We start from the raw sequence: 11,087 nt of genomic DNA on the forward strand, positions 1-11,087 counted from the left end.
ACCAGCTGAAATTCTTGTGCATTCCACTAAATTTAAGCACCGCTATTTGCAGAAATAAGCATACCACAATGCCTCTTGTCCGTGCACCTGTCCAAAAAAACCGCCGTGCAGCCGTGCCAGCTAGTCCTCGGTCCATGGGTGAACTGGTAGAAAGTGCATTCCGGACTAGGATACAGTTGTTTTCGTTCGTCCCTACACTGCAATCAGGAAGTAAAATGTACGAATCAACTTCTTTTATATTGCGTTGGTCATTCTACCTAGTAACTACCAATGTAGGAATACCTGGAAGACAGGTGGTTAGACGACGGCAACGAGGGATAGCCATCTCATTTTGCGCAGTTCTACTAAAATTTAGGTGTGTGCTTTTGATTGCACGGATAGAAACGATACGGAGACAGACATCCCGAAACGATATGCAGACAGACATCCCTATTTGCGCAAATACGAAATACGGTTATTTAAACAGTGACAGATATTTGCAGTGGCGTATGATTGACAACAGCATATATTGTGTTATAATTGGCACTAGATTGACAGTATGAAAGTGTCCTTAAGTAAGTAGCATCACATCACATCAACACTGCCACTAGATTAACTTGCAGAACAATAGCATTAGTATTACTGTCATGAGAGTAGCACATGGTCAGTAAATGTGCAATCAAATTTGTGCAGTTCCACTGGGATGAAGCAATGTTAGCGGTGTGAGATTTAAGTGTAACCGCAAAATCACAATTCAGGGGAAATAAAGCAAGACGGAAGCACTTCATAAAATGGTGGTGGCATTGCTTCAATTTATCGACGGCATTAGACCATTACTTATAGTGACATTAGGTGGCATTGCTTAATGCTTCATGTGATTTTACATTAACGGTAGCGATATGGGCGTAGGGACGGCAGGGGCATAAAGTGGTGAGGCAAATGTGGTTGCCGAGAGGGGCAAACATTCAGGCAGCATGTCTGCATTTGTCCCATTTTTATCTCCTCGGTGACATTTTCCTATGTGAGCACAGGAAATCTAGACCTGCTCATTCTCATTTGCGTTGTCACCCAACACCCGTCACTTTCTTTCATTTTTCAACCAAGAGATAGGTCCACTTCCCCCACCCTACGCCATCCACCATGCTTTCTTCGTCATTTCAACCAAGAGACTGGTTGGGTAGCCACTATCTACTAATTTCCCCCGTTTCCTCTTAGAACCAAGTCCTAGATTCATGCTACAGCTTTCCCACTTTCTTACCTGTTTGAACCAACTCTTAGAGTCGACTGTATGAACTAGCTTTACCGCTAATAATAGTAAAAGTCTAGGTGGCTTTGGAACAGTGGACTGAAGTAGAAAAAGATCCACACGAAGCCAAGTGGGGAGCTGGGCAGTAGAGCAAGGCAGGTTTCGAAGGAATATATACCTGAGGGTCGTCGGCATGTGGCAAAGACGGCGTCGGGAGGCCACATCTTGGCCACAATACCGCAGGGAGGAAGAAGGGGTCGGAGGCCCTCCGGAGCCGGTGCTCTCTCGGAGAGAACGACACGGCCACCGATCGTGACTCGCGGGCAGCCGTTGGTCTCCTTCCTCGCCGCCGACGACAGCGTGAACGATGCACCTACACCCCTGCCCCGGTCGAGGTTGTCCGGCCGGATTTGTGACCAGCCGTGAACTGAGAGAGAGTGTGGCCACCTATGTCTTGCTTAGATCTGGAGAGCATGAGAGAGTGAACAAGAGGAACCCTAGTAAAGCAAGCGCTAAGGCTCCTGCTTATATATATAGTGGAGTGATTTTGTTGTACCAGCTTCAAAAAAATGCGCTCCTACGTGTACCCGCGAGTGGGTGTGAGAGAACTAGTGGGTGCGTGCACCGCTTCTCTTCGTGAGAGTACAATATACTATGCCCAAAGAACATTCGCCACAAGAGTAATAGTATAAGTGTGTGATGTGTGAGCTAAAATAAAATGTGCGCGATGTCTTTTCTTTTTTAGAAGTTCTGAGGGTAGGGTGTGAAGAACACATATGTGTGTGACGTCTACCTGCAGATAGACGGTGGGTGCAAGAGGACTCGGGAGGGTGAGGGTGCGTGAGAGAGAGACGGGCACGTATCAATGCAATGCATGTGTCCGTAAATCATTATCTGACAAATGTTCGCCACAAGCCTTTTCCTGACGAACGCCGTAAGAACCGTTAGATCGGCATCCGACAGTGTCAGTTTTGCCATGTCATTTAACAGAGCAGCCACTCCTCCTACACACAAATCTTCCACGTGAGTGTTAGCAACTGCCGTATGCTCCCTCTGTTCCAAAATGCAATGCATATAGCTTTATTGAAAATTCGAACCTCGCAAACTTTTACCGAGTTTTCGTGTACCGAATTGCACATGTAGAATACCCTGTATATATCATTTCATTCATCTTCGAGAGGTAACTATAAAGATGGGGGAGGAGTCTACAAAGAAAGACCATCATATCACCTGCAGCAATTTCAACCATCCTTTGGTGTGGAGGAATATCATAGGAACTCTATATGATATGATTTTTATAGGATTTTTTCCTTTAGAGCCAATTGGTTCATAGGAATAGATTCAAATACTCCACATTTCAAAGGAAATAAACATGATATCATTTCTATAGCTTTAGAGCCACTTGGTTCATATGAATGGATTCCTATACTCCCATAATTTTGAAGGAAAATAAACATTAGCGTATATTCAATAGAAAAGTTCCTATGATATGAACCAAATTACATCTCTTTTCTAATCCCTCCTCATATGAATTGAGATACATGGCATCTCTAGATTCAATAGAAAAGTTCCTATGATGTCAACCAAATGACATCTCTTTTCCACTCCCTACTCATAGGAATTGAGATACTCCATGTCATCTCTTTCCCTACAACTTCCATGTATACATCTTCTATTCCTAAATAGCTAGTACAACCCACTAGTAGCTTTTTTCCAAGACATGCAACTATGGCACAAGAACTATATAGTGTGCGAATAACTTGAAAGATGGTCGCTGAATGAAGCTAATCCGACAGTGCAGAGATGGCAAGTCCGAGCACTACTGGCCGTTGGATATCATCAACATTCCACCAGATCTTCCACATGTACAATTTAGAAGACTCCATGGTTGAACTTAAGCATAATGCACAAACCTCAAAACACAAGCACTTCTCCTTTGTTCTAGAATCTTCCGTATCGTAATTGATTTTTTTCTAAATAAATTGCCATTATTTGTTTTTACTTTATGCTTTACAATGCACAACCCCATGAATCTTAACATTTTTATAAAACTAATTGATTTTGAATGAGATGAACTATAAGAACTAAACAAACATCTACATCATGCATATATGACTCAAAGATTTACATGCTATAGTGTATTTATTCATAATTTGGTTTCAAAATCTCATGCATTCAATGCATGTGTACCTTACTAGTTTTGAGTAGAGTAGATAATTTTACACGGCCCCGGGTATATCAAAATGCAGGGCTCATGCATCATTGCCTTCCGGTCGAACCTACGTCCACAATTTTTTGTGCGTACTATATCTCCACTGGTCCCCGAACCCAAAATGCTGCCTCGTTCCCCTAAAACCAAGCGGCCCACACATATTTAAGGCGTCGACTCAAACTCAATCCCTGTCCCATTTACTACAATGTGGCCCCGCACGCCCTAGTAGTACTCCTACAAACCCTACCGCCGCACGCATCATCGGTTTCTTCAAGAGGACGAGGGAGAAGCCAATTTGTAGTGGAGGCGCTTTCAATAAAAAATGATCTGTAGTGGAGACCCCTACCCTAGGGTGCCCTAGGTAGCTGCCGCACGCATCATTGGTTTTCTCTTTTCTTTATGTTCTTGCGCCCTAGAGTGAAATGATGGTTGCTTCGTCCGTCCAGCTTAATGCGGGAAAGGTGGGGCTTGTGATTTGACCCCTCATCGCTCATTTTCTACTACTGTGGTGCTACGACCAGGGTGCCTCCAATTCCAACCGCTGCTCCGAACTGTAATTTGGTGCATCGCACGTGGAACAAGATGGTGGATGAGCCACATGTCGGCCAAAGGGGTCCTGTTAAGTGTGTCGCCATTTCGTGTGCGGACTAACCCTGCTTGAGTCGCTACGCCAACACGACAGGTGCAGCCTACTACTTGGTTTTGCCCCTTGGTGAATCCCGACTATATTGATCTAAAAAGATGCGTACTGAACTACCCTCTCCGTCTCATCTTTTTTAGACATCTCGGTTTATAGGGCATGCACGTAGTTCTAGGTCATCCATTTGACTAACTAAATCTGAGGTGCTATGTCACAAATAGTATATCATTGGATTATTAAGCGGATGTAGTTTCTAAACATATACTGTTCATCACATATATAGCCAGTTAAATTCTCAACCTAGAACGACGTGCATGCCATGTAAACCGATACGGAGGAAGTATAGTAGTAAAAATGAGGTGATTTTACCGAGCGATCGACGGGGAAGCATGGCCTGTCATGCGGTCCCATGCGTCATGATGTACCAAGGTGATGCGCGTGTCCCTCTTGAGGCAGAAGCAATACTATGTGGTTTGAGATGATGGCGAACCGAAGTGTGAAATAATGGTTGCTTCGTCCATCTAGGAAGGTGCGGCATTGTGATTTGATGTCTCATTGCTCATTACAACTACTACTGGGGCGGTACGACTGGGGTGCGTCCCCCCTGCTGTTCTGCACTGTTATTTGGTGCTTCACACGTCGACCCGGTTGCTATATGTCCCACATGTTGGTGACAGGAAGTACAGAATTCATGAAAGCGAGCGTCGACGGAGGAGTACAAGACACGGCTTGGGTTTTTGCTGCTTCGCGCGATCCATCGATACAAACCCGGACTAAACAAAGGCGAGGGCGGGTCTTTTCCTGCACGGTAGGCAGGGGAGTTTGGCATAGTCTGTTCGAGGTAAGGAGGCAAGAAGGAAAACAAGCAAATAAAGGTTGAGCGACTTAGTTTTGGGAAAATCTGATTTTACGGAGTACGTACCCACTAGGGTTTATAGGGCTCATCTAAAAAAACATTCGTTTTTTCGTTTTATAAGTCTCAATTCTACTACTAGGAGTAGTACCATCACATGTTGGATTTCGAGGTGCGTTAGATCACCCGATGCAAGCAGTGTCAAGAGAAAACTCACCAATGCATGTAGAAGTTCATGGAAATTTAGTGGCCATTCATGCATTCGTTCTAATTAATGCCTCGGTAAACATAACTTCTTGAGAAAAACGAGCGTACTAATTACTTGTGCAAACTAGGAGTACGAAATTAATTCGACCACTCACCGTCTACCTTGGTTGGAGAGATTTTCAGATTGAGCCATAAACTGGAAAGGAGGGCGTAGTAACTTTTGTCTCGATTACTATTTGTGGCCTTGTATAGATGCAAAATGTATTTTTTTATAGTGGCCTTGTATAAGTAAATGGAGGGAGTACTAAAGGACATATATATTCCAAACAATATGATAATCTCTCTAACCAAGGTAGTAGGGACGAGGAGTAAACGGAGGGAGTAGTAAAATTTTCTCCTCGTCCTGCAAGCCACCGCGCGCGTGGGCGAGGGAGCGGGCGTAATGCGTACAGTACTACTACTAGTAAGCAAGCTTCACCTCATCCTGCGAGCCACCACGCCTGTGGGTGGGGGACACGGCGTACTAAGCAAGCTTCTCCTCGTTCTGCGAGTTGACGGGACACATCAAAAGTACTCCAAAGTATAGAGCCTTGCCTCTATGGTAGGCCCCACATGGTTTGCCTCTTTTTTAACATAACGCGTCAGGTCGCAATTTGTTTGTTCAACCGTGGTAGATGATCCTCCCTCCACCAAGTGGACAACCAGTACATGGTGAAATTACCACGTGGGCTGCCTTTTCGTACAGAAATGAGCTCCACCATGTACCCGCGCGGGTGTGGTTGGGAAAGAGACGGGAGTACGTGCGCCGTGCGTGCACCTCTTCTCTTCGTGCATGTCCCCCACCTACGTGGGTGTGTGTGAGAGATACAAACCTAGACAAATGGCTTGTGCGGAATAACTACTCTTCGTAAGCCATTGTAAGAGTGGACAAAATGGTGAAGGAGGAGATTCTTGGCCGGCGTTTGGCCTCATTTAAATACGAGATTAAATAAACGGCGGGCGGGAGGAGCTCGGCCGGTGTTGCGTTTCATGCTGGCCCGGTCATGAACGGACGTGTGTCCAGGGTGGGTTTCTTGGCTTCCACACGGGGCGGGTTTCATGGATGTGTTTGAATGCGGCAAGGAGGCGTGTTCAGTCAGGCGTGCAGCGAGTGGTGCCCTCGACTCTGACGTAGGACACCGCGCAGTTCTTCCATTGACGTGTGGGCTCTTTGGGTACATGGCCTGCATGTCAGTGACCCAACGCAGGCAGCGCACAACAGAGGAACATTTGGTGGGCTAGGGCAGTCAGAAGCGGGCATTTCATAAACCGATGATTGTTCATTGAGTGTGACGTCATCCTTTTCATGTAGATAAGCCTACTATGTTGATAGCCCGTTCGATACGTTGTGATTCATAAAGACCGCTGCAAACATCAATGTTCTGCTTATCACAGATAAGATTGATTAAAACCTATAACAAACCATGTCCTTAACAAAGAGTGCATGCACGTACAGGTTGAGCGTGTGTCTTGCGTCGTGTGCTGTGTGCATGCAGGCGTGCAAGTGTTGCGTGTGCGCAAGGGTACGTTTCAGTGTTGCATGCATGTGTGCGTACGTGTGTGTGTTCATGAGTGCATGTGTACGTGTCAGTGTTGCACGCCTGCATGCGTGCGTGTCTTGCGTGCGTGCATGTGTACGTGCGGGGTGAGGCTACACGTCAGTCGACTGGCTTTTTCATCTCTGGTCATTAGATTTTCCAGCCGTTGGATATGAAATCAAGGGCCTGCAATTTATCATCAAACTCCACCCCCTGAGCCGCTAGCCACCACCGGCCGAACCACCAGCCCCCGCCCGCCCCGAAGCCACTCCCCACCGTCGGTCCGCCGCCCCGCCCGCCCCGAAACCACTCCCCACCGTCGGTCCGACGCCGCACCGGCCATCCCTCTAGGCCCCCCCGCGCTGAGCTTTTTCTCCGGCGATCCCCACCCCACCGCCCAATCAACGCGCCCCCCACCGCCGGCGACTGCCAACCAGAGGTCTCACGACTTCGAGTACCCACTGACCACTAATTTATTACCATTTATGTCCTTCATATACGCGTTGATGGGTGGGCCCTATGGTAATGCGCGCTGCTGAATGTGGACCGTTTGACTGGTCAATTGATCGTGTCGTCAACAAATTACGGACCTGTATGGTGAGCTAGTGACCGTATGATCACCCTAAAATGTATTTTATTAACACAGTACAGACTCAAACTACCATTTCTTTCTTTCATATACAGGCTGATAGGTGGGCCCCACGGTTACGTGCCCCGATGGTGCAACACTAGTTGCACCACGTGGAACGTTTGACTGGTCAATTGATTGTGTCATCAACAAAATACGGAGTTGTACGGGTGAGCCAATGACCGTATAATCATGACATGTATTTTTTTAACACGGTACAGACGCAAGGGCTCATATATATGCGCAAGCACTCACCGCTATAAGCGCACACACGCAGACCCTACGCCTATGAGCACCTTTGAGAGAGTGAGCCAGCATATGATCTTGAGATTTTACGAAGTCACCATAGGTGCCTCGTAGTCGAGTGGAACATCTCCTCCCACTGAACGCACATCGCCAGAAAATACTGGAATTAACCCAGGATCAATGCGAGCACCGGGACTTTAACCCTGGTGGGCTCGAGAAACCACTGTCCTCCTAACCATCCAACCACATGTTGGTTAGCGCGACAAAATGTATGTGGTGACAGTGATGAGCTTATTCTGAAGTCCAGTGACCATATCATGCTTTCCTTCAAATACAATGATCGTAAGAGTCATCAACAAAATACGGAGCACGCATCAAATGCAAAGTCCGTCAGTGTCATCAAGAAAATACGGAGACGTATCGTGAGCTAGATACCGCATGATCACCACGAGAATGTATACGGTGACCGTAATGAGCATATTCTGAACTCCAGTGACCGTAAACTCCAGTGACCGTAAACTCCAGTGACCGTGTAGTGCTTTAGCTTGAAATACAGTGACCGTCATGCGTGAATGTGTCGTTGGTATGCATACTTTTAGAGGGCCAAGAGATAGTTTGTGTGCGTACGTGAAAGTGGTGTAGAAAGAGGGGATGTCCGGTGGAGACAAGGAGAGATATGCCCTTTGTTTCTCTTTCCCGTGACTAATATTTTAGGAGAATATATAAACATTCACAATGCAGAACAAATATTTTTGGATGCACCATGCAATTAACTTTCATGTATAACATTGTACTATTGTATATGCTTATTTTCTTAGTGGCCGATTGCGTGTGTGATGTGGTGGGCACATCATTTCTAGTTGTGGTGGGTCAACATGAGGACTCATGGGTCGGTTCCATCCTACGCCACATAGGTTGGATCAAGATGCGTTATACGAAGACCCATGTGGAGGACTCGGCATACAACACGAAGCTAGCTACCAGAGTCGCGGAGGACTCTATCCCCACTGGTGATAAGTCGACTATATATGATTTGTAACCCTAGGCCCCCAGTATGTTATAGAAGCTTGGGGGCTAGTTCGTCAACAGTATACACACACGCACAATGCCTGGTATTCACGTGTACTTTGTACACACCCCTATCACTAATATACAGTACCAGGAGTAGGCTTTTTCCTCAACTGCAAGGGTCCGAACTAGGGTAAAACTTTGCCTCGTATTACCATCCAGCCTAACAGTCAGGAATATCCTACCGAATGATATGATGGAATCATATCTGCCAACTACTAAGAGAGAGGTGTGTCTAGGGGGGGCAATGTGTGCAAGAGAGGCCTAAAGATAATGTGTGTGCGGGAGACACGTAGGCACATATATGTGCGTATAGAGGGCTAGTAGAGACCGTGCGTGTGTATGTATGCATGTGAGAGAAATAGTGTTTTCCAACTGAGATTAGTGAAAGAGTGGTACATAGTAGTCACAGAGAGAGAGAGAGGAAGATACAGAGAGAGCATGTGCGTGAGACTCCCCGACACCCCGAGAGAGATTGTGGGCATGTATGAAAGAGAAATGCCGATGCATATAAAGTGTGTGCACTTATGCGGTAGATAGAGAGATATATAGCGCGTTTGTAACGGACCGAGGCATAGTGAATCTACGTGTAAAAGGCGGTTCTATGCATTAAATTAAAATATAAATGGCATTATTATTTTTGGATGAGATCATGAAATTTTGCAAATTGCGTATGGACGAAAATCGGTCTATGAGACACCCATACTCTTGTGAATTCTAGCATGTGCATGTGTTTATTTCATATTATCGATCCATAGAGTGAGAGCGGTTTGAAATACAGGCAATGGATGCTTTTGCAATTCATATATAAACATTAATTAGTGCACTCCATGTTGTTAGTGTGAAGCACTTTATACATTTGTCACTTGCATGGATACATTCCAAATTGCTAGCTACGAAATAGAATACATGTCGAATTCAACATAAAGGGGGTTTCGAAGATTCAAATTCATAGGAAGTGCATTCATCTATTTGAACCCAAGATAATGGCATTTGTAAATCAGATGTAAAAGGGGGCATCAATCTTTGTTGTGCGTTTGAACATGCTATATATATTCATACGCATGTCTAACTTTTTTGCAAGCAAGGAGATTATATCTAGAACCATGCATGAACTGAGGTAAGTTGCATATTTTTTAATATATACTCGTGTACAATGTATATTCAAATGTACCACCTCCATTCCAAAATAATCGTAGCTTTAGGATTTTCAAGAGTAAAGATTTGTGAAGTTTGACAAATCCTGAATGTTCAATTCAAGAGAACCGAAAACGTTAATGCTTCTGCTCTCAAATATTGAACGAAGCGCCAAATAGGCCTTTGGTCACCCGAAACCGCGTGAGACTAATGTTTGGTGGTAGGAAATTACTGTCCTAACTCTGGCTCGTGTAGCCTATCGGCCCGATGTCCAAAGGTCTAAATCGGGGTAGGTTTGTAACTTCACCAAGACGCCAGTCTCAACCGCCTCCGAGAGGCATTCATACGCCGTGGGCGCCTAAACACTCATGCGCTCGGCCGAAATCTATCCCGCCCACATTTGGGACACCTGAGATTACTGTCCTACCCCCAACCCACAATATGTATGAAATTTTAGATGGGGGAAAAGTTTGTAACTTTCCCCAAATTTCAAACAAGCGCGTCCCAAACCGAAACATTGTTCCCCCTTAGTTCCTCGCCTCCCTCCGTTTCCCCATTCATACTCCGTGGGTGCCAAAACGCCCTCTCCACCAGCCGCGAAACCCCAGCCTCCCCCATCCTCCACTCCATAGCGCCCAATCCACCGCGGCCCTCCTCCATCACGCCGGAGCCGGTACCCCGACGTCGTCGTCCAACGCAACCGCAACCGCAACGCCCTCAAGGACTTAGCAGCTGAAGCCGAGGTAGAGCTGTCTCCACGACGCCGACGCCGACGTGCGCCGTACCAGAACTGCTCCAACCACGCCGTCCTGCGCCTCACTGCTGCTGCTCCACTGTCGCAACCGTCCACCGCATCGGAGCTGTTCCCGCTACGCCATCGTTCGCCGCCTCAGATCTGCTTCCCCGCCGCCGATAGACGGCCACCGCACCACACTCAACAACTTGGCCATGGGTTCGTCCAAGGCTGCACCGTCCTCCACAACTTCTCGTTTCCAACGAACCACAAGAAGATCGTTGGAAAAGCAGAAGGAGGACACAGCACTGCCAGCAGAAAGAGGTACTCCTCTTCCCTTATTCGTGCAAACCTTACATCTCTGCTCATACTGTATTCATCCCACGAAAGAAACTAGTTGAGCGCTTCTTACTGCATCTTCTTCGTGATACTAAATGCACAAGGTTTCCTCCCTTTACTATTTCACCATTGCTAGAGGTCAGTAGCCCGCCTGGATTTCAATTCAGGGTCAGTCGAACCACAATTAAAAGAAGCAGCACCCGCTTAGGCGTGCGGAGCACC

Source organism: Triticum aestivum, chromosome 2D, assembly GCF_018294505.1.
Source record: "Triticum aestivum cultivar Chinese Spring chromosome 2D, IWGSC CS RefSeq v2.1, whole genome shotgun sequence".
NCBI classification, from domain to species: domain Eukaryota; kingdom Viridiplantae; phylum Streptophyta; class Magnoliopsida; order Poales; family Poaceae; genus Triticum; species Triticum aestivum.